Consider the following 22,120-nt stretch of genomic DNA (forward strand, 5'->3'; position numbering starts at 1 on the left):
ACCAGTTGCTGAGAACTGCAAGTGGGGCAAGCACTGTGGCACTCAGGTCCTGCTTGCAGGTTTCCCAGAGGTTGGACACTGTGAGAACAGGACGCTGGACTAGATGGGCCATTGGCAAAGGAGTTTAAATTTAAGTGGATCTTCAATGATCAAACAATTGCTCAAGGTGGTTAATCAAGCAAAAAAGTTTTACTTGGCTGAACAGTCCTACTTTTCATTTAAAAATAAAACAAAGGTTTACCAAACTCCTATACTTGGAAAGATAAGGCAAAGGAGAGGTATTTTTCAAAGGCTTCTGTAACACTAGTCAGCATAAAATGTAGCTTGGAGCCATCTGCTAAAAATTGCTTAAAGACATGCAGGAAAATCTGGTAGGAGCGTTTACCTCGGTGACCAAGGGTCTTTTCCACTCTCTGACTTGACAGAAATAGCAGCAGCTATCAGACAGAGGACGGAAAAGGAACCAGATCTGAAGAATAGAAAAAGAAAATTTATTTTCAATGTGGCTTAAGTGATAGACCCAGCTGTACAAACCAGTTTGGCTGTGCCTTGGGAAACGCCCCTTCAGCCTCGTTATCTAACAATCCGGACAGTATTGTGTCTGCCTCTCAAGCCAAGTCTGTCGTTCATAAACTGTCGTCCAAGATACACATGACAGTCCCAATGCACAGGCAACAGCATTTATTTTTCAGCTTCTAAACGGAAATAAAAATCCAGTTCCAAACATGAATACTGTTGTATAGAGTTGTCTAGCACTCCTACATTCTGCAAATGTGCATTTTCCAGCTAGAGACGGCTGAGGAATTCGGACTTTCTGACACAGTTCTTTGCTAAACAAACATGTTAAATTTTGCATTTCATTGTGCATTTGATGATTAAAATATATTTAGTAATGTGTAATTTGAGAGAATTTGATTAAGACTACATATTAAAATGTGGATTTTTGTGCTGATTTTTTTTTCACTGAACACCAAAGTCAGGATCATTCAGACCATGGTATTCCCGATCTCTATGTATGGATGTGAAATTTGGACAGTGAAAAAAGCAGATAAGAGAAAAATCAACTCATTTGAAACGTGGTGTTGGAGGAGAGCTTTGCGCATACCATGGATGGCGAAAAAGACAAATAATTGGGTGTTAGAGCAAATTAAACCAGAACTATCATTAGAAGCTAAAATGATGAAACTGAGGTTATCATACTTTGGACACATCATGAGAAGACAAGATTCACTAGAAAAGACCATAATGCTGGGAAAAACAGAAGGGAGTAGAAAAAGAGGAAGGCCAACAAGAGATGGATTGATTCCACAAAGGAAGCCACAGACCTGAACTTACAAGATCTGAACAGGGTGGTTTATGACAGATGCTACTGGACGTTGCTGATTCATAGGGTCGCCAAAAGTCATAATCGACTTGAAGGCACATAACAACAAAAAAACGTGGATATGGGATGGAAGAGCCCTGTTGGAGTGAGCACATGAAAAGTGGAGCAGATTGAAAATGTTTTGTCCACCCATTCTCTCAGCTCTGCTCCCCACACGTCCAACATCAAAGGTCATCACAGTTGGGCATCTGCCAAGGACTCACACCCACTGGCAAGAGACCCCCTCCGAACCTGCGCCTTCTCTTTCCCTTTGCAATCTGCTTTGATGTTCACCCGCCTCTTGCTCTGGTGTGGAGGAGGAGGAGAGGCCACTGCCTGATTACTCGTTGGCTCTGCCAGCAAGCATGTGGCAGCAATGATACAAGAGAGAAAGAACAGCAACTGGGCATGATGGTGGAAAGGTGAAGCTGCATTGAGAGAGGAGGGCTCATGAGGGCAGTCCCAGAGCCAGTACTGCTCCCGCCCCCGCCAGTTTTATAGCGGCCACTCATTATCTGCGGTTCTCCTCCATGTCGCTCCATGGGTGGTGGCAAGGGAGAAGGCTCCCCCCCAGTAATACTACCCCATTTGCAGAATGCCTTCCCCAGAGAGTCTCACCAGGCAATGACATTGATGCCATTTTGATGCCAGGTGAAGTCATTTTCATTTGCCTGGGGCATTGGCCCATGTGAACACAAGTTAGCCTTGATGATGGTTTTCTGCGAAGTCTTGTAGCTTTTTGTTTCTCTTACTACATCTGCTGTTTAATTCTGGTAGTGATTGATATATGTATTTCCTGATCTAGATGGTCCTCCTGATTTGGATTTGGATAGAGGCAAGCCCGTAGCCGTGACTTTGTGCAGATATACAATGAGTAGACAATTCTGCTTTGAGTCTCCCTTGGGGAATGATTGCCTTGGGAATTCTGCCCCCAACAGAGCATGATGTGAAGGGTGCAGAGCCAGAACAGTGAATCACGCAGAGCAGCAGCCTCTTTGAAGGGCAGGTATTCCACCCCTCTACATGGGGAAAGACTAACCAATCTGGCCAACACCAGTTATTTACCTGCAATGGGAGAAGAGCATGAAATCATACAGAGAGATAGTAGACACCCTCTCTGCAATGGGAGCCTTGGGGTCACAAGAGGCTTTTGTTGTGAATGTATGTCTTGTGGCACACTAACAAGATCTGGCACACAGTTTGGGAATTACAGAATCCAGATGCCTGTATTTTGAATATTTTAACCCTGGCTCAGTATTAACTGCACCTTCAAATGCACTTTTGGCCTTAACTGGTGTGGGGCGTGTTCTCTCCTGCCATTGCGTCTGTTTCATCTTCCTCCCATTCACTCCTCACTGCAATGCCATTGCCAACAACTGCATTTTTTTAAAAATTGTTGTTCTGGAATTAGTTCCAAATCTCTGGAATCTTGGTGATGGGCCATTTTTAAGCTCTGAATGTGGGCAGCTCAACAAGCCATTTCCTCTCCCAAGCTTCCGTCAAAGACGAAACATGCAGTTTGAGGGGAAAAGCTGGATCTTGCCCGAGCTCCGTCTGCATTTTCAGCTTGGCCCAGAAACAGCAACAGTGGCGCTAAAAATATTTCCATAGGGGAAGTTGATCCAGCTCTAGTTAAGAGGCAAGGATGGAGGAGACTTTTGTCGGCTCTGCATCTTTAGGCAAACTGACCTAATTTGCACCTGCCGGACTAGCGCCAGGATCAGGCCGTAATTATCCTTCAGGTTTCACGCTCCTCTGCATTTTGCGGTACAGACCTTGGCTCAGAAAGTACACCAGAAATGCATTTTAAAATGCAAATGTTAGGACAAATATGTTTAGAAATGTGTACTTTAGGATAATGTACATATTTAAACACATACTTTCTTCTAAAAGGTGTATTTGAATACTATTTAAATATAGATTTTTATACTTTTTAAAAAAGAAACTGATAACTGGAAATGGGATGGAATGGAATTACATAGGAAGCCACCTTAGTCAGACCTGTTGGTCCATCTAGCTCTGACTGGCAGCGGCTCTGCAGGGTTTCAGGCAAGGAGTCTTTCCCAGCCCTGCTTGGAGATGCCACGGATTGAAACTTCAGCATGCAAAGCAGATGCTCTGCCACGGAGCTACAGCCCTTCTCCCAAGGTTAAACACATAAGAAAGTAAGAAGAGCCCTGCTAGATCAGGCCAAAGCATCCTCACATTGACCAACTTACAGGACGCTCACAAGCAGGACCTAAGCACAACAGCACTCTCCCCTCCTGCAGTTTTCGGCACTTGGCATTCAGAAGCATACTGCCTCCAACAGTGGAGGTAGTGTTTTTGAGGGAACACATGTGGAATTGACCATCCATTTATTTTAAGAAGTACCTCCAAAATAATTTCAAGTTTGTCAGGAACAATACCAGCAAATGCCAGGGTGAACAGGGTTTTGTTAAAAAAAGAATTCCTCCTTAATGTTAATGATGAGGGAGACAAACACATCTCACCAGGGAGGGCATTCCTCAGATAGGGAACCACCACTGAGAAGGCCTCGTCCCAGGTCAGCACCAACTAGGCCATGTCCAGTGGTGGCACACCAAAAGGGCCTCTTCTGCTCATCATAAGACCCAAGAATATTGGTGTTGGGGGAGGAGTTCTTTTATGTACTTGGGTCTCAAGCTGTTTAGGGCTTTGAACACTCGTAAGAAAACCTTGAATTGCACTGTCAGCCAGTGCAGGACTTTCAGGGCCAGTGCCACATAGTTCTGCGGGGCTGCCCCGCTCTCCAACCTAGCAGCCATATCCTGCACTAGCTGCAGCTTCTGGACCCTCTTCAAGGGCAGCCCCACGTAGGAGCCATTGCAGTAGTGCAAACGGGAGGTCACTAGAGCGTGGATGACTGAGGTCAGGCTATGCTGGTCCAGGGATGGTCATTGCTTGCAGAACAGCCTAAGTTGGGCAGAAGCACTCCTTGGCACAGAAGCCAGTTGCAACTCCAGTGACAGGTTGGAATCCTGGGGAATTCCCAGTCAACGAACCAGTTTCTTCAGGGGAAGGACAACCCCACCCAGAACAGGTTGCCCTGGTAATTTCCAGACATGTTGCAGTTTTTGTATTGTTTCAGGAAGTATGAATAAGGTAGAATCGCATGCAAATATGAATAAAATGAATTTCTCCCATAACCCTGATTGCAACCCCTCCCCCCATTTGTGACACGTTCTTCCATAATTAAGGAGAGGTGCACTAAAAACCGTATTAACTGAAACCACCATTACAACAAAAAGCATAAGGTGTTTTGTTGCGCAACGTCCTTCCTTAGCTTGTGTCCACACATGGCTGCCTAATTGTGTACATGCACTGTCATGCGCAGGGCTTGATGCTTCCTGCTTTCCAAACATTTGTGATAGCTAAGCCTTCAACATGCTGGAGCCCAACCAGTGGTTTTCATTTTTGAAATGCCACTTTTGGACCACATGCAGACTCCAAGCGCGTGGATGGTGCATGCACACAGCTCTCTGGGAGCCAGCGTACACAGGAAACCCAATCACATTTCCTAGAACTGCCTGATGATCCTGCAAAGTTGGGGCCCTAATTTTTTTATAGTCCATCAGTGCACCTTCGATGTAATCTTTAAAAACATTTCACTCCCCAGGGAAAATACTCCTTGTACAAGCAAAATGGCTGACATTGAAATATTTTCCAGCATTTTGCAAGCAGTGCTGCTAGTTTGTGTGTGTGTGTGTGTTTAACCAAACAAGAGTTTCTTTGATTATTATGATTCTTTCTCTCTTTTTTTTTTAAGTCAAATTTGGGATTCTGTTGTTCAGAGCAGAGAGGTCACAAGACCCTAATGCATTTAGCATTGACTGCCCTCTCTTGTACTGCTTCTATTAGTCAGTAATTTGATTTGTACCTATTCATTTGCAGTCCCTGCAGGAACACTGAGCTGGCCCGGCATCTAATTGGTGCTGTCTCTATTTTAGCCTCATTAAATTAGCCCTGACTCCTGGCCACTTGGTGTCTGCGCTTGTCTGTCCATTTATACAACCTAATGTAACACAAAATTCATTACTGATCACATTACTTTCAACTCTGAAGCCAGCCTTGTGATAAACATTTCCTTAACCCTTCTCTGACCGACCCATGCTCACGCATATCCCGGAGGCAAGGAGCAATGCACTTTCAGGAAGGAGAGCAGTGGCATGGGTGTGATTGATACAGACAATAAAAGCCAAATGGAATCCCATTTCTAGATTTGCCATCCCGCTTTGAGGAAAGGAAGATTGGAAAGCGTGGAGATGGAATTTGGATTGAGTCAGAACAAAGGAAGTAGTCCTTCTGCTGCTGCCTCTGCTGGATGAGGCCAGTGGCCCATCAAGTCCAGCATGCTATCCTCATAGTGACCAGGCAGCCAGATGCCCCCATGGGAAGCTTGCAAGCAGGACCTGAGCGCAACAGCAACTCTCCCCACTTGTGATTCTCAGCAACTGGCATTTAGGAGCATATGGCCTCCGAGAGTGGAGAGAGAACATAGCTGCTGTGGCTACTACCACTGATAGCCTTGTTGTTATGTGCCTTCAAGCTGATTACGACTTAAGGCGACCCTATGAATCAGTGACCTCCCTGTTCAGATCTTGTAAGTTCAGGTCTGTGGCTTCCTTTATGGAATCAATCCACCACTTCTTTGGCCTTCCTCTTTTTCTACTCCCTTCTGTTTTTCCCAGCATTATTGTCTCTTCTAGTGAATCATGTCTTCTCATGATGTGTCCAAAGTATGATAACCTCAGTTTCATCATTTTAGCTTCTAGAGACAGTTCTAGTTTAATTTGTTCTAACACCCAATTATTTGTCTTTTTCGCAGTCCATGGTATGCTCAAAGCTCTCCTCCAACACCACATTTCAAATGAGTTGATCTTTCTCTTACCCACTTTTTCCACTGTCCAACTTTCACAGCCATACATAGAGATCGGGAATACTATGGTCTGAATGTTCCTGACTTTGGTGTTCAGTGATACATCTTTGCATTTGAGGATAGCCTTACCCTCCATGATAGCCTTACTCCACTGATAGCCTTACCCTCCATGATTTGTCTAATCTTCTTTCGAAGCCGGGTTGGTGGCCCCAAATTTGTAGCCTTTTCTTCTAGGGATTAAGGAGGCTCTGTAGCGTTTAGCACAGTGATATACAGAGAAATGCCATAGCTCAGTGGTAGAGCATCTGCCTTGCATGCAGAAGGCCCCAGGTTTAAACCCCAACATCTCCAGGGATGTCCCCCTGTCCAAAATCCTGGAAAGCTGCTGCCCATTCGTGTAGACAGTACTGCGCTAGATGGAACAATGAGCTGACAAAGGAACATTCCTATGTCAATTTTGGGCCCACCACCATGAAAATTAGCCAAAATAGCATTGCCTGTTATCACCGCCAATGAATGAGCGTGGTGAAATAGGAGGCTCAGATCTAGTCTTTGAGCTGTATTCCTCTAACTCCTACTCAGATTAAACCCATTGAAATTAATGAACCTAAGTTAGTCATGCCTATTAACTTTGATGGATCTACTCTGAGAACTAGCATTGAATACCTCCCTTTGCTTGGAACAAAAATGACATCACAGTTCAGAGCAACCATTCTGCTGATGTCATTCCATAGACGGGGCTGCCCAAATTCACAGAGATCGTTGTGTGTGTCTGTGTGTGCGCGCTTGCGTTTTATCCCAAGTCAAAAGAGGTCCTGTTACCATTTTTTACAAATCCAAACATATTCTGCTCCTCCTCCTCTCCCCTTTACGCACATGAGGGTATGAATCCGTAAGGTTTTTCCTTCATTAGCATATATTGGGGGAAGGGGAATGGTCACTCTGAAACCTGTGATGAGCAAAGCCCCCTTTTATTGAATTCTTCTGCTTATGTTACTAAAGCTAATTACATTTTATGTCACAAATAAGAACCAGATGACCCTCAGGACACCCAGGACAACCTCCTGTGAGTGAGAATTTATCCAACGATCTGGGTCAACAGTGTCTCATCATTTAACAGTTATTGCATATAATGGCTTTCTAAGTGGTTTTGCTTTGCTGCAAGTTCATGTCAGCTCAGCATGGCTCAAGTTCATTGAGAATTTGCAGCCCTCAAGACAAGACATCCAGAGTCGCGTTCTATCTGTCTGCATTGTTGCCCAATTTCTTCCTTCCAACCAATCCTGTCAAAAACCAAATATAGGACTGAGCAAAAATGCATATGGATAGAGTCATTCTACAATTTAGTCACTAGGAGGCACTGGACTTAATTGTATCTAGGTGGTGTAAGGCATTTCACAAATCCCATTTTGCTTAAGAGAGATGATAAAAGTTCTTGTCTAGCTTCCTGATTGAGGGATGTTTCCAACATAGTACTAAGTTAAAGCCACTTAGCGGTATGCTTGTTCCATTGGCAAAATGTTTTGCACCAGTGGAACATTGCTGCGCAAGAGGATGCATAAGCAGGTTGTTGGTAACTTTGTTATGCAATAAATTGTGTGGTCTGTAAGCAATTAGTTTGCACTAGCACAACTGTTGCATTGGATTCCTCTGTTGTGCAACTTTAAAACTAACCCATCTGCTAGTGCAAGACAGAGAACAGAGCCCTGTGTGTCCTCTAACCTTCTATGACATCTACTAACTTTTGTGGTCGCCTTCGCAGGCCATGAAAGAAGGGGGGGGATTTCAGTTGTTTTAAAGCTTATTATCATCTACATTGACTGGCAGCACCTCTATAGTTTCAGATGGCAGATATTCTCAGGCTTTACTGGAGATGCCGGGGATTGAACCTGGGACCTTTTGATGCTGTACCACTGAGCTTCGGCCCTTCCTATCTGTTGCATTTCATAGATAATATCAGTCAGAGAACATCAAACTGGACCATGAGCAGGGAGACAATCCAAAGTTGTTCCCATTGGATGAGTTCCTGGACCTCCTTTTCTTTAGAAATCAATTACGGGGCGGGAGTGTTGTTTGCTCTTATTAATTCAGTTCTGTGATCCTAGGCGGCTCTCAAAATGAATCTAATTGCTGGAACGTGGGATGCGGAGAAAGGAATTTTTGTGGTTTTTCATTAACTCCTCAAAGCCGCTCATAAGGTCATTTTTCTCAGCTTGTGGGTACGTTAATGGTCTGTGATTCAGCCGTTTGCCTGGCAATGTCCTTAAGGGGCTGCAGAGCATCAAGAGACTAAGGCCTTTCAACAAATATTTGAAAGGCATACCCTAAAGCAGAGTTCAACTCATTTCAATCAACCATATCGGTTCACACACGCACACATGCATGGCTCAGGAAGGCTAGGGCTAGTAAAGAGAGCTGTTGCTTCAGCAGTGAAACTGCTCAGGGTGGAAGCCCATATAGGAGCTAGAGAGGCTCTGCCCCTTCCTGGCTTTCAGCCAGACCATAATCCAGAGAGATGATTCCATGAGCTTCCCATGGATCCAGGCAACTGGTGGGGGACCTCTAGTCCTGGGGCAGAGATGTCCAGATAAAGTGGTTCTTCAGGGTCATTGTGGAGATTTGCCAGGGGTTCCTGCTCTCCCTCCTGTGAGGAAGCCTTCCAGGGCTGGGCAAGGCTGAACCTTGACAAACCGAGCTGCCACACTCAAGTTTCTGCTACATCAAACTACTATTTGCATTTTTCAGTGCCTCTATTTTTATGCATGTGTAAAAAGTAGCTCATCAGGGAGGTTTAGATTAGCCCCACTGCCTTAGTTTACTGCATGCAAGGAAGCTTTTAATGTGAGAGAGCATTATTATTATTATTATTATTATTATTATTAATTGCATTTATATACCACCCCATAGACAAAGCTCTCTGGGCAGTTTACAACAATTAAAAACATTAAAAACAAACATACAAATTTTAAAAACACATTTTTAAAAAATAAGAATAAAAACACAGGCCTTTTCAGCCTGACCCGAGAGCCACATTCCCTTGTCCGCAATCTTCTGGGAGCCGCATGCCTTGATGGGTGGGGCCAGAGGCAAAAAGTGGATGGAGCAACAGGTGGGACTCTAACCTTTGTACAGCAGATTATGTTTCAGTCTGGGGTTTCTACACATATATATCCATACACCTCCATCAAGCAAACAAGAGGCACCACTACATTTGCAGGAGGCATGCCTGTTGGAGTCAGCATGCCTCTGAATACCAGCTGCTGGGGATCGCAAGTGGGGAGAGGGCTGTTTCCCCCTGGGGCATCTGGCTGGCCACAGGATGCTGGACTAGATGGGGCCCCGTTGGCCTGATCCAGCAGCCAGGCTCTTTGATTTGTCAAAATCTGGACAGACTCAGTCTCAGTAGCTTGTAGCAACTCTATTGGTATGCCGTCTGTCCCTGATTTGTTTCTTCCAAGTATTTTAAGAGCAGCTTTCGCTCAGATTCTAAAATTTCCGGTTGTTTATTATCTCGGTCAGTCAGTGTGTTCCGCTGTTGATTATTCAGCATCCCTACTCTTGGTGTAAATGTCCCTTTAATTTCTGTAATCTTTTGGAATAGGGCTCTTGTTCTACCTTTTTTGTTGTCCTCTTTTGTTTCTATACAATAACTATTGTAACAGTTCTCTTTGTCCCTACATACTAGTCACTGTATTGTTGCATTTAGGGTTCTGACCATGTTTCCATCTCCTCTTGCTTTTGCTTTCCTTCTCTAACAATTTTAAGAGTTTCTTCAGTCATCCATTGAGGTCTTTCTCTCTTTGTAACTAGAGGTATTGTCTTTTTGCATTCTTCCCTGGTAATGTCTCTGACTTCAGTCCATAACCTCAAAATTGGAAAGGGGAGGCAGGAGAGGGAGATCAGGTCTTAGACATGAAAGACACTGCTGAAGTTTTGAGGTTGTCTGAAATCCCTCATTCAGCATGTCAAATGATGCTCAGACCATGATGTCATTGCCAGATTTAGCTTTTCTCTGTTTAGCTTTATTCCCTGGACAGATGAGTTGACAGTGGTGAAGACACTGTGGGAGCCTTGAGTCCCAGTTGCTTGCTGGGAACCGCAGGTGGAGAGAGCGCTGCTTGTGGCCAAAGCCTTCCTTTGGGGACATCTTGGTGGCCGCTGTGAGAATAGGATGCTGGACCAGATGGGACCCCTTTGGCCTAATCCAGCAGGGCTGCTCTGATGTTATTATGACACGACATACCTCGGCTCATCAGAACACACTTTGATAGGTTGGCAACAATGGAGTTTTCAAAGGAGTGCAATCAAGGCTTGCCCCTTCAAAGAAAAAGGGGTTTTTAAGAATCGTTTTTGTTTACATGATGGTAAATGATGACATTAGCAGATGGTTGCATTGATACCTTGCAAAGCTTCACAGTCTTAACATGTGAAAAGTGAGTGGCTCTTAAGGCACAAGAGCAGGACTGGTTGGGTTTTTAATGGTCAGCTGGCAATCCTACTCTGAGGCTGAGTACACATAGCCTCCATACCACACACCCACCAGGGCCAGCGCCAAGGATCAATATGGTTTGGTATCTGCTTAGTATCCAGCTAGGACCCCCAACTGCACTATATATATATTTAAAATTATACCACTTTAAGAGTCATGCCTTCCCCCAAAGAATCCTGGGAACTGTAGTTTGTTAAGGGTGCTGAGATTTGCTAGGAGATTCCTATCCCCCCCCGAGCTGCAATTCCCAGAGTGGTTTAACATTCAGTCCCTCTTCCCAGGGAATTGTAACTGTGAGGGGGCAGGGAATAAGGGTTTGTCTCTTTAAAGTGATATAGTATTGCTTTAAATGTAAGGTGCAGATGTAGCCCCAAGGAAGAGGAGCTCATGCAGAATGGCTTGTCCAAGGGATCTTCAAAACAAGGACCTAGCACTGCCACATGCAGGCACACTCGCATTTCATAAACAAACATTGAAACGCTTGTGTGAACAACAAGTCTTTTCTCAGCAAGTAGTCCACTAAATTGACCAATAGCATGAAGCGATCAACCCCAGCTCATGCTGGATTGGCTAGGAGTGACCAGGGTTGGGCTCCAGCCTTCATGGGGTTTCCAATTCAAACTATGCTGACATCACATTGGTGCTGAGAAGGCATTGTCTTGTTTATTTATTTACAAGAGGCTCTATCTGGCGGCCACTTTTCTGGGCAGAGCAGAGGCTTACAGCAAAATGTAAAGTTGATCTGCTCTGTATTGTTTTGAGTATCTGTTCATTTAGAAATGTTTAAAATTTCTATTTTGTTTTACAATTGTTATTTTCTTGCATGGGTTTTACTTTGTTTGTTGACTTTTTTTCCCTATAAATGCTCCTTGGCAGAATATAAATGCAACACATAAATAAAGTGAAAAATAAATGAAGATTATTATAATAATAAATTATATATCACTTAATGCCAAAATAGGCTTCTGAGTGGTTTACAAACTATAAAAACCAGTTACCCAAAGAAAGCAAAGATGTGTGTTCTCTGCTGCCCCAGAGGGCAAGTTGACGTTGAACATTAAGAAAAAGCTCTTGACAGGGAAGAGGAACCAGTTGCCTAGAGGGGCAAGTGGGCTCACCCTTGCTGGGAGTCTTCAAAACATCTGTTGGGTAAACTTTCGTTCTGGATTTCCTCTATTGGACAGGCAGATGGACTGTAGCCCCTTTCTAACTCTATGTTGCTATGAAATCCTGAAAGATCTTAGCTTTGTCAGCTAAAACTACACTGCCTTATGGGCTTGCTTAAAAGTCGGCAATGAGGCAAGGGCAAACACACCTCTCTAGAGAGGCTGCTCCCTAATCTGGGTGCCACCACTGGAAAGGCCCTCTTAGGAAGGGGTCGTAGCTCAGTGGCAAAGCATTGACCTTGCACACAGAAGATCCCAAAGTTCAATCCCTGGCATCTCCAGGCAGGGCTGGGAAAGAATCCTACCTGAAACCCTGCAGAGCCACTGCCAGTCAGTGTGGACAATATTGAGCTAGATGGACTAATAGTTCTGACTCAGTATAAGGCAGCTTCCTATGTCCCTACTCCCACCAACATCTTGCAGCACCAAACTGCAAGAAGGGCCTCAAAGCTGACCAGAGGTCTCAAAGAGGAAATTGCTGAGATATCCTGTTTCCCAGATGTTGTTGGACTACAACTCTCATCATTCCTGACCATCGGCCACACTGACTGGGGCTGATGGAAGTTGAAGAACACATGGAGGGCCACAGGCTCCCCATTCCTGCTTTCAAGCAAGAGTGGGGAACCTTTTTCACCCACACTGCCTCATCGGCAACTTCCTGGGGACCACATGGTGGGGCCAGAGGCAAACGTAGGTGGAGCAACAGGTATGATTTTTGACCTTTGTACAAGCTACATTCCAGCCTTGCAAATGTCATGGTTTCTACACACACACCTCTCTTTATTGAGGCAAAGCACTCAATGACGGCATGGAGCAAGGTTAGGAAGGGTCTTGAGGGCCAGACAGACAGGCCTAGAGGGCCTTATTTGGCTCTCACGCCTGAGGTTCCCCACCCGCTTTAAAGGGTTCTGCAGGCTCTGGTAAGGGCTGTGCCATAGAAATGCCTAGGATCAGAAAATAACTCAATCTCCCCAGATCACAGTGCAACATAAACGCTGAAGAGGGATTATCGTCCCTATTGTGGACTGAATTGTTTCTCTAAACGCCTGCTTCTTTATCTGGTGTACTTTTAACCTTCCAGAAATTGTGCGGAGTCAAACCTGGAGAAGTTCCAAAGCTGAAGCTTTGACAGACCGAGTCATTGGTGCTCTAAAAAAAAAAAAAAAAACCACAGCCTTTTAAAAAAAACCCTAAACTAAATCTATTTTTGTCAGAGAAGGGCGGGAGGTAGAGAGCAGGAAAGCCAGTGCGCTCTCTCTCGTTGTCATCTGAAATCACTGTTGTGGATTATTTAGATATTTCTGTCGGATTGTATGGCTTCTCCATGCTTGGTTCATTGATCCTTGGTTAATGGAGCATTGATCCTCAGAAGGGTGGGATATGTGCAGCTTAAGTTGATTCTTTAAACTTTATATTCGAGATCCTACAGCTCAGCCAAAATTCAGTGCCAAACCTGCTGCTCACTTGAACATTCAGGCAGTTTTGTGTTTTTCCTGCAACTCCGCAATTGCAGCTGAGCAGACAAAATGAAGACTTTGACACTGGGTGTGGAGTTTGGTGTCCCGTGAGACACTCAGCTCTTGTGTTTCAGGAGGGGAGAATAATTAAAGTTTGTAGTCCTTATGGATGGGCTTGGAAAAGTATTCCAGCCTAATGTGTTTTGCAGGGCTGTTGTGGGGATAAATCAATGTACACCCTCAGCTCAGTATTTGAGTAAGTGAGGGATCAATGGCTTTTATTTCTTCACTAATGTGTTAGAAGGCTACAGGTGGGACATGATTTGGATAAAATTACAAGGAAAGGCGGATATGAGGGGCTTGTGGATCTCATTTAAGGATCCCCCTAGCTTTCCCTCCCATAATCTCATAATGTCTTCTTCCATATTAATGAAGTTTGTGGTATGGGGCCCAGAAAAGGGCCTCTTCAGTGGTGGCTCCTTGCAGGTGGATCTTCCCCCTCCTAAGGTGCACCTCATCCCTTCTCTTTATAGTTTAAGGTAGGTGGTTAAGATGCCCCTTTTTTTGGCAGGCATTTGGAGGACCGAGAGACCAGATTAGACAAATAGAGTAGTGAGATTAGTAAATTACTATTTAGTGATTTGTTATGATTTGCTGTGTTGTTATTTTAAGGACTGTGAGGGGGAAGGGTTAAATGGATTGTATGTATTATTTTAACTTTATTTGATTTTGGTTGTAAACCATCCTCTGGCTTGTGCAAAAGGCAGACTATATATTGAATGAATAATTTGAGCAGTGCCTGAACTTCTAGGAAGAGGATGGATGGATGGATGGATGGATGGATGGATGGATATGCTTGCCAAGCTGGCAGGCACCACTCCTTTTTATCCCCACTCCTGCCACCATCGGAGATCTTGTTCCTTTTAGAAATGCCGTCATCAGAGTGCATCTCTGCATCATTCAGCACAGGGATTTAAGAAAGGGAATGTTAGTTGAGCTTCAGAAAGCTTGGTGCTGTGAAAAGTGACTGACATGTGAAAACGATGCTACAATTAGTTCTTTCCACTAGCACTCTCCCATTCAGTCCAGGGTCACTCCTTTGGCAAGCCGGGCACGCTTGATCCTAATGCATCATGACAGGTGGAGAAGAGGATGAAGAATCTGGGATCCGAAATTGCTCCCGCCGCCGCTCTGCTTCCCCCGCTGCAGACATGTCGGCCCAACTGTCATTGTATCATTTTGTCCAGCCTGCGTCTCTACAGGAATTTGTGCAGCCCTCGCTTGGGGAGAGGGATAGATCTGCTTCTTGAACAAGACCCTTCCTTCCCCCCATCCCCAGCCTCCTCCCTTTTCCTTCTGGAGGAGGATATTTCTTGAATCTTCTGCTTAACGATTCCTTCTGTCAGGGAAAGTGAGAGAAAGGAAAAACCATTAGGAGAGATAATACACCAGAGAGGAGATTCCACAGTTTTGAGAGAGAGAGAGAAAACAAGGAGAAACGGCAGAGAGGCGACACAATTTATGAGTGTTCCAGGCAACAGAGGTCTATACAGATTTTTTGAGCAGGCCCCAGATTAATGTCCCATATAAAAATGGTTTCTTGTTTAAGCAAAGTCAGCAGGGATCTTCTTTCCTATCAAGATTTCTGTGGAGGCCTTTGACAGCTTTCTCTCTCTTTTTGGGCTTGATCAGACAAAACATTATGACTGACGGTTTATTTTTTTTCCCCCTCGATGTTCCATGAAGATCCTAAGAGCAAAGGCGAATGAAGACTTGTCAAGTCCAGCTGTTCTTAGGCTTCGTCCCAGCCACTCCCCACCCAAATTAAAGAAGTGTCTCTGCTTCCCCAGGTGAAGACTAATCCAAGTGCGCAGAGCAGGGTTGGTACAGGGTGGGAAGCTGTGGCCCTCCAGATGACCCTGGACTACAACTCTCCTCATATAAACCTGTAATAATAATAATAATAATAATAAATCCCCATTGTCTACACTAGCTGGGGCTGATGGGAGTTGTAGTCCAACAACACCTGGGAGGGCCGGCCACTATGAGCGCCCCTCACTGGTCCTGCTCTGCACCCTCAAGTGTTTTTGCCTGGCTGAGATATGTCTTAGAAATACGATGAAGACTTTGCATGGAGGATAAAGAGGGGTGTGGGAATGAGTGTAGAAACTATCCCACTGTGCAAAGGCAAAATTTATACTTGTTGCTCTGCCCACTTTTGCCTCTGGCCCCACCCACCATTGGCTAGTGGCCCCCAGAAGTGAAAAAGGTTTTCCATCCCTAGCGTATATGAAGTGCTTTGATCTCAAAAAGCGGTGTATATACATTATTAATATGAAGATGCTTCTTTAAGTCCAAAGTGAAATGTGAGCATCTTCCCCACCCCACTCTGGGTCAAATGAGCATGGGGCAACAGCCAAAGGGCATGGGCTAGCGGTCACCTGACTGTGGCTTTTCTCTCATTTGAGTTCTCAATGAGGCTGCAATGAGGGCCTTAATGCCACAGTTCAGTAAGTATGAATTTGGGAGGTAGATTTGGATTCTGCAGAAACTGGGAGTGTTGTCTCACAATCCAAGTAGTTGTCATTGCTCTAATGGTTTTCTGCTTACAATCTGCCTTGCAAAAAGTTAAATGCTGTTGCGCAAGGATCTGCAAAAATACTTTTTGGGGTCGTCCACCAATCTTTCCCTTCATATGTCCTGTCATGACTAGTAATCAACAATTTTTGGTTGCAGCATTGGTGGCCGTATGGCTAGTGGGAGGGAATCGCATCTTTCAATGCTCCCCCACTTTAAAAAAACTCTCTGCAAACAGAAAAAAAACCTACCACACTTAGTTTTCAACATGCAGGGAAGTTTATAGTTTTTCCCTCCCCACCTCCTCAAACATGCACAAACACACAGTCCGAACTCATGCAGTACAATCTCTTCTATTATATATTGAATTTATATTCCACCCTTCCTCCTGAAGGAGCCCAAGACAACAAACATCAACCAATCAATTTAACGTTCTTTTGCGCAGACCCAAACTTAAACCCAGGGAGATGCAGTTTCAAATCCTTGTTCAGTCCTGAAGCTCGTTGGAGCAGTCACCACCTCTGTACCTACCCTACTCTACAGGGTTGTTAAGAACAGAAGAGGGGCCATGCTGGATCAGGCCAGTGGCCCATGTGTCATCCAGCATCCTGTTCTCACAGTAGCTAAGCAGATGCCTGTGGGAAGCCCACAAGGAGAACCTGAGCGCAACAGCACTCTCTCCACTTGTGATTCCCAGCAACTGTAATTCAGAGGCATACTCTCTCCGACAATGGAGGTAAGAGCATAGCCATTGTGGCTAGTAGCCATCAATAGTCTTATCTTCATGAATTTATCTAACTCCTTTTTAAAGCCATCCACATTTCTGTGGAAGCAAATTCTGTAGTTTGGTTGTTGCTAGGATTAAAATTAGTAAAACTCCTTGGAGCAGGAATGAGATACAAAAACTACTATTATTATAATATCCCACGTTTCCACCAAGAACTCACTCAAGGAGGTAGACACGGTTCTCTCCCACTTTCCATTTTATTCTTACAACAACCCTGTGGGGGAGGTTAGTCCAAGAGACCTTGACTGGCCGAAGGTCACCCAGTAAGCTTCACCATGTGAGTAAGGATTTGAACACTGGTCTCTGTAGGCCTAGTTTGACACAGTGATACACCACACAGGCTTATGTATAGTTGCAAAGATTTATTTATCGTAGATGTATACCACTTCTTATGCAGCCAAAACAGCATCAGTCATGCACATGATGGGGGCATTAAGCAGGCTTGTGGAATCGAAAGGTTTGCAAAAATTAAAATAAACAATCTTTAGGGGGGAAACGTAAGGGGAACATTTTCCCATTGAAAAAAATGAGGACTGAGCATGCTCAATGTTGCGGAATGCTGACTGACAGTCGGTGAGGGGATGGGAAACCAGTGAGAGGGCAGAATGCAACTGAATGTCCTGGCAAAGGGCTTCCTGAACAGCAGCATTCCACACTGCAACATTTTGTTGCAGGCCCCACTTGTTTCATATCAATCCCACCTTTCTCAGGTGGAACTCCAGGCAGCATACATAAAAGCCACTAAAACACCATGGCAACAAAATAAGGCCAGATAAATATCTCCAAACTTTGTGGTTATCTTCACCTTCTCTATTCATCCACTTATGATTCTTTATTCCTTCAGGGCTTCTTTTTTTTTTTTTTTTTAAAGTCCTAAGTCTTTCCCCCCGCAAATGATCACAGCCCTCTATTTATCCACAGAACAGGCACAGCAGCCATAGCCACGTCCAAACGCAGCCAACCCCCAAGAGCCTCAACCCAAAGGTAGCAGGACCACCTGCAGGGTTGAGAAGGTAATCTCGGATTTTTTTTATTTATTTTTTAAAAACACCCTCAAACATCCATCCATCCCTAGCGCTATCTTCCATCCATGAAGTCACAGGATGCCCATCAAATTAAGGTAAGTATCGGCTTTCCCCCTTTGGAGGAATCCTGAAGAGGCGAAGCAGACAAGTTCTGTTACCCGCCCAGAATCATTCCCAAACTCTTCTTTTTCCTCCCGTATCTTTCTGGTCCTGAGGGGTCTACAGGCTTCTGGTAGTCCATCTTTTGGGCAGACCCGGGACGTATCCACCACACATGTGAGGCTGGTTCATGTGTGGCCCCAGCATCAACGCATGGTGGTGGTCTCTCCCAACACTTAAAGGAGAGCAACCTCCTGGGGTTTTTTCCTGTTATAGATTGCTTAGGGACGTACAGCGATGTACCACAGGCCAAATGTGGCCCTCCTGATGGAAAGCGTGTCACATTCACCAATTCACCCACTTTTGCCTCAGGACCTAACAACTACTGACAAGCGCCCCCCCCAATGTTCCCCAGAAGGGAATGCAGCCCTTGGCCTGACAAAGATTTCCCACCCTGATCTATTTTTTTATAGCCCACCCTTCTTCTAATCTGGAGCACAGGGCTTCAACTAAGTGCCCATAAAAAGCCATATTTGTCAGGAAAACCACAGAATAAAATAAAAGAACCAGCAAATATAATATCTCTAGGACCCCCACCCCACACCAAATAATTATTTTATGTTCCTAAGTGCCTGGCCAAATAAATACATATTTTGCCTGTCCTTAAATGTTGCTAAGTCTATACTGAGATTTCCCTAGCTCTTGGTCACTGAGCACATGCAATGGGAATCAGGACACCTCCGCTCAACCTCCACATCCGTTTGCCTCAGTTTTCACCCTGCCTTCCATCCATGGAGGTCGAGGTAACACACTGATCTCCCCCCTTTCCAGTTTGTCCATCCAGTTTATCCAGAGAGCCCTGCTGGATCTCAGACCAAAGGCCTATCTAATCCAACACCCATTTTCCACAACCAGATGCCTCTTGGGGAGGCTACCAGCAGGGCAGGAGGGCAATAACCCTGCTGGCATTCCCCAGTGACTTGTATCAGGGGTGTGCTGCCTCTAATTCTGGAAGTAGCAAACAGCCGTCATGGCTAATAGCCATAGACAGTCATATCCTCCATGAATTTGTCTAACCCGCTTCTACAGCTGTCCAAATCACCACATCTGGTGGTAGCCAATTCCATCGTTTAACCAGGCTGAGAGGGAGCAACTGACCCCAGGCCACCCAGTGAGCTTCATGGCCAAGTGAGGATTTGAACCTCCCTCTTCCTAGACTAACTAAAGTGTACTACCTCCCAAAGCCCTGGGGGGGATCCTTTGTTCCCCTCCCCACAAAGCACAGACATTTTGGTATTATTCACAAATGTGATTCTCCCACCTGCTAATCTAAAGTGGTGCAGTCCAATTGGCCACCTCAGGACTCTACCGCCTCATTGTATGGCAGGGATAGATCTTTCCTGAGTTGTTGGCTGATTTTGCCTGGTGCGAAGTTCGGGTCAGGGCGAGGGAATTTCAGCACTCAAGGAAACTTTTCACCCATCCCTAAAATAAATACGTACAATGGGGGATCCCAACAACTCTCAGCACCCTTAACAAACTACAGTTCCCAGGGCTTATTGGAGGAAGCCACAACTGTTAAAAGTGGTACAATACTGCTTTAAATGTAAGGTGCAGACGTGTCATTTGTCAGATACGACCCAATAATTACAATAACTGCAAACTCAGGGTTCTATTCAACTCAGTCCTACTCAGCATAGACCCAGTGAAATTAATGGACCTAAGTTAATCATGTCTATTAACTTCACTGGGTCTACTCTGAGTAGAGTTAGCACTGAAAGCTGCATAAAATGTCACTTCTCTTTCTTTACGTGCCTGCTCAGAATATTTGGTTTCCTGCCTCCTTAACTATCCCCCTGCCACTTCTTTCAGCGGTGAGTTCTAAACTTTGTAAACTTCTGCTGTGCTGACTACTGAACTGGCTGCTTGGGGTGGGGTGTGGGATGAACTGTCCTGGTGGTGTGGTCCCAGTCATTCTCAGAAGTAGAGGTGGGAATGGCTGTTCTCTGTCTTACATTTTTTACAGTTCTTTCTCATGCTTGCCTGCTTTGGTTGGATGTCCCGCAGCGGATTACTAAGAGTTCTTGGTACTGATCTACCAAAAATACCTATTGGGACTGCAGGTGGAATAGGGAATTAAGCTTGTTGTCTGCAGAACTGTGGAAGGAAACAGATCAAAAGAGGCTGATGGTTACGTATGCGCACTGGCCAGGGAACAGAAGGCAAATGCTATTTTGCCAGGGCAAAAGTGCACAGATCCTCTATACAAGAGTCTGCCAGACCCACAATGCGGGCATAAGAGAGATTGGAATGTGCTGAGGGCTCACAACAGATGGTGGCTATCCCCACCTGCTATGCTTGAACTCTTCCTAGCCAGGGATGGGAAAGCTGTGGCCCTCCAGAAGTTGGGGGACTACAACTCCATAAGATGATGAGAGCCCTGCAGTTAGATCAGGCCAAAGAGTCATGTAGTCCAGCATCCTATGCTCATGCTGGCCAACTAGATGCCCACAGGAAGCCTGCCAGCAGAGTCTCAGTGCAACTGCTCTCTGTCCTAAGCTGTGATTCCCAGCAAGTGGCATTCGGAAGCATACTGCCGGCAACAGTGGAAGGAGAACATAGCCATTGTGGCTAGGAGCCATTGCTAGCCTTATCCTCTATGAATTTGTCTAACCCCATTTTAAAGCCATCCAGGTTGGTGGCCATTACTAGTGGGAGCCTGACCATTGGCCATGCTGGCTGGGGCTGTTGAGAGTTGGAGTCTCAACAACATCACAGGTTCCAGGTTTTCCTGTCATCTAGGTGGTCACTGATGGCACCTATTATGGATCTAGAGAGCTGCATCTATGTTCTGGGTGTTAAATTTTAACAAAGACATAGACAAACCTGAGAGTGTCCACAGGAGGTGAAGGAGGCAGGATGGTGAAGAGAGTTTGGAAATCAAGTCCCATGAGGATCAATGGTTGAGAGAGCTGGCTATGTTTTGCCTCAAAGAGACGGGTGATGGTGGTCCTCAATTATCTTGAGGGGCTGCCATGCAGTCAGTAGAACAGACTTGCTTTCTGTTGCTCCAGAATGCATAGCTAGAATTAATGGGTAGCAGCGGCAGAGTCTGGCTCAACATTAGGACAGGGTTAGCCAAAGTGGTGTCCTCCAGATGCTGTTGGACTACAGTTCCCATCATCCCTTATCAATTATCATGCTGGCTAGGGCTGATGGAACTTGTAGTCCAAACAGCAAGCAGCATCTGGAGGGCTACTCCTCCATTAGAAGAAACTATTGGTAAGAGCTGTTCAACCGTGGAATGGATAGCCACTGGGTGGCCTTGCAGCAAGCAGGCTGTACTTGCATGATTCTAGCACTGAGCAGCAGGTTGGACTAGATGGCCTCAAAGGATCCCTTCAAATTCTATTATTTCCATGGTTTCAGGAGCCTTTCCTAGCTGTAAGTGAAAATACCAGGGATGAACTTGGGACTTTCTATGAGCTGTCTCAAGGGAAGAGGCTGAAGCTCTATCACTGAGCTATCACTCCCCTCCCCTGAGATGTATCCTAAAACTTCTCCAACTCAGGGCACTCTGCCCACCTCAGACAGCCTCTTCCCACTTTGACAAGTGGGTCATTCATAGGGATGGGTGAATCTGCCCATGTCATTTTTCCAATCTTAAATTCAGTTCTCCACATTTGCACATCATTTTGCAAATCACCAGGTTTTTAGTTTGAATTTCTCCTAATATATAGACAAGTTCATATGCAAATTTGCCTAATATACACATTTTTGCAAAGCAATTTTCCCTTAGAGAACACATTTTTGCTAATCTATGAATTTTTATGTGCAGTTTACCCTGACAGATCCATGTTTATACGCATTACTTGGCTGGAGATTACACTGCAAAATTCTGAGAAGTGCGAATTTCAAAGGATGGTTGTGTTTTGGTTTGCATATTGTTTCAGAAAGTGCAAATTAGGCAGGTTTGCCTGTAAATATAAACAGTCAAATTTGTCCCCCATCCCTAAGTCACTCGTCCATCTTTATAGGACGAGCAACATTCACCAAACATCTGCTTCCATCTCCCTTTTCTTCTTTTTGTTAAAGGAAAAGTAATGGCAATTCAACACTGGCATAAAAATCAATAATAGTTTTTTTTTTAAAAAAAAAAGAAAAGAAAAAGATGGGGAACCTCGTAAGCAGTTCAGAAGCCAAAAAAAATTGATGTTTGGGAGAGCTGTTGCCCACATTCTGCCTCCCCACTGACGGCTA

The 22,120-nt window shown here is 44.9% G+C and overlaps 1 protein-coding gene across 7 annotated transcripts in view; it reads left to right on the forward strand.

Annotated features, from left to right (window-relative positions):
* The window catches only part of BCAS3 (BCAS3 microtubule associated cell migration factor), a 602,771-nt gene that overhangs the window by 576,963 nt on the left and 3,688 nt on the right, over positions 1 to 22,120 (forward strand). The window lies entirely within an intron of this gene.

The sequence above is a fragment of the Rhineura floridana genome, chromosome 21 (genome assembly GCF_030035675.1).
Source record: "Rhineura floridana isolate rRhiFlo1 chromosome 21, rRhiFlo1.hap2, whole genome shotgun sequence".
Classification (NCBI taxonomy): domain Eukaryota; kingdom Metazoa; phylum Chordata; class Lepidosauria; order Squamata; family Rhineuridae; genus Rhineura; species Rhineura floridana.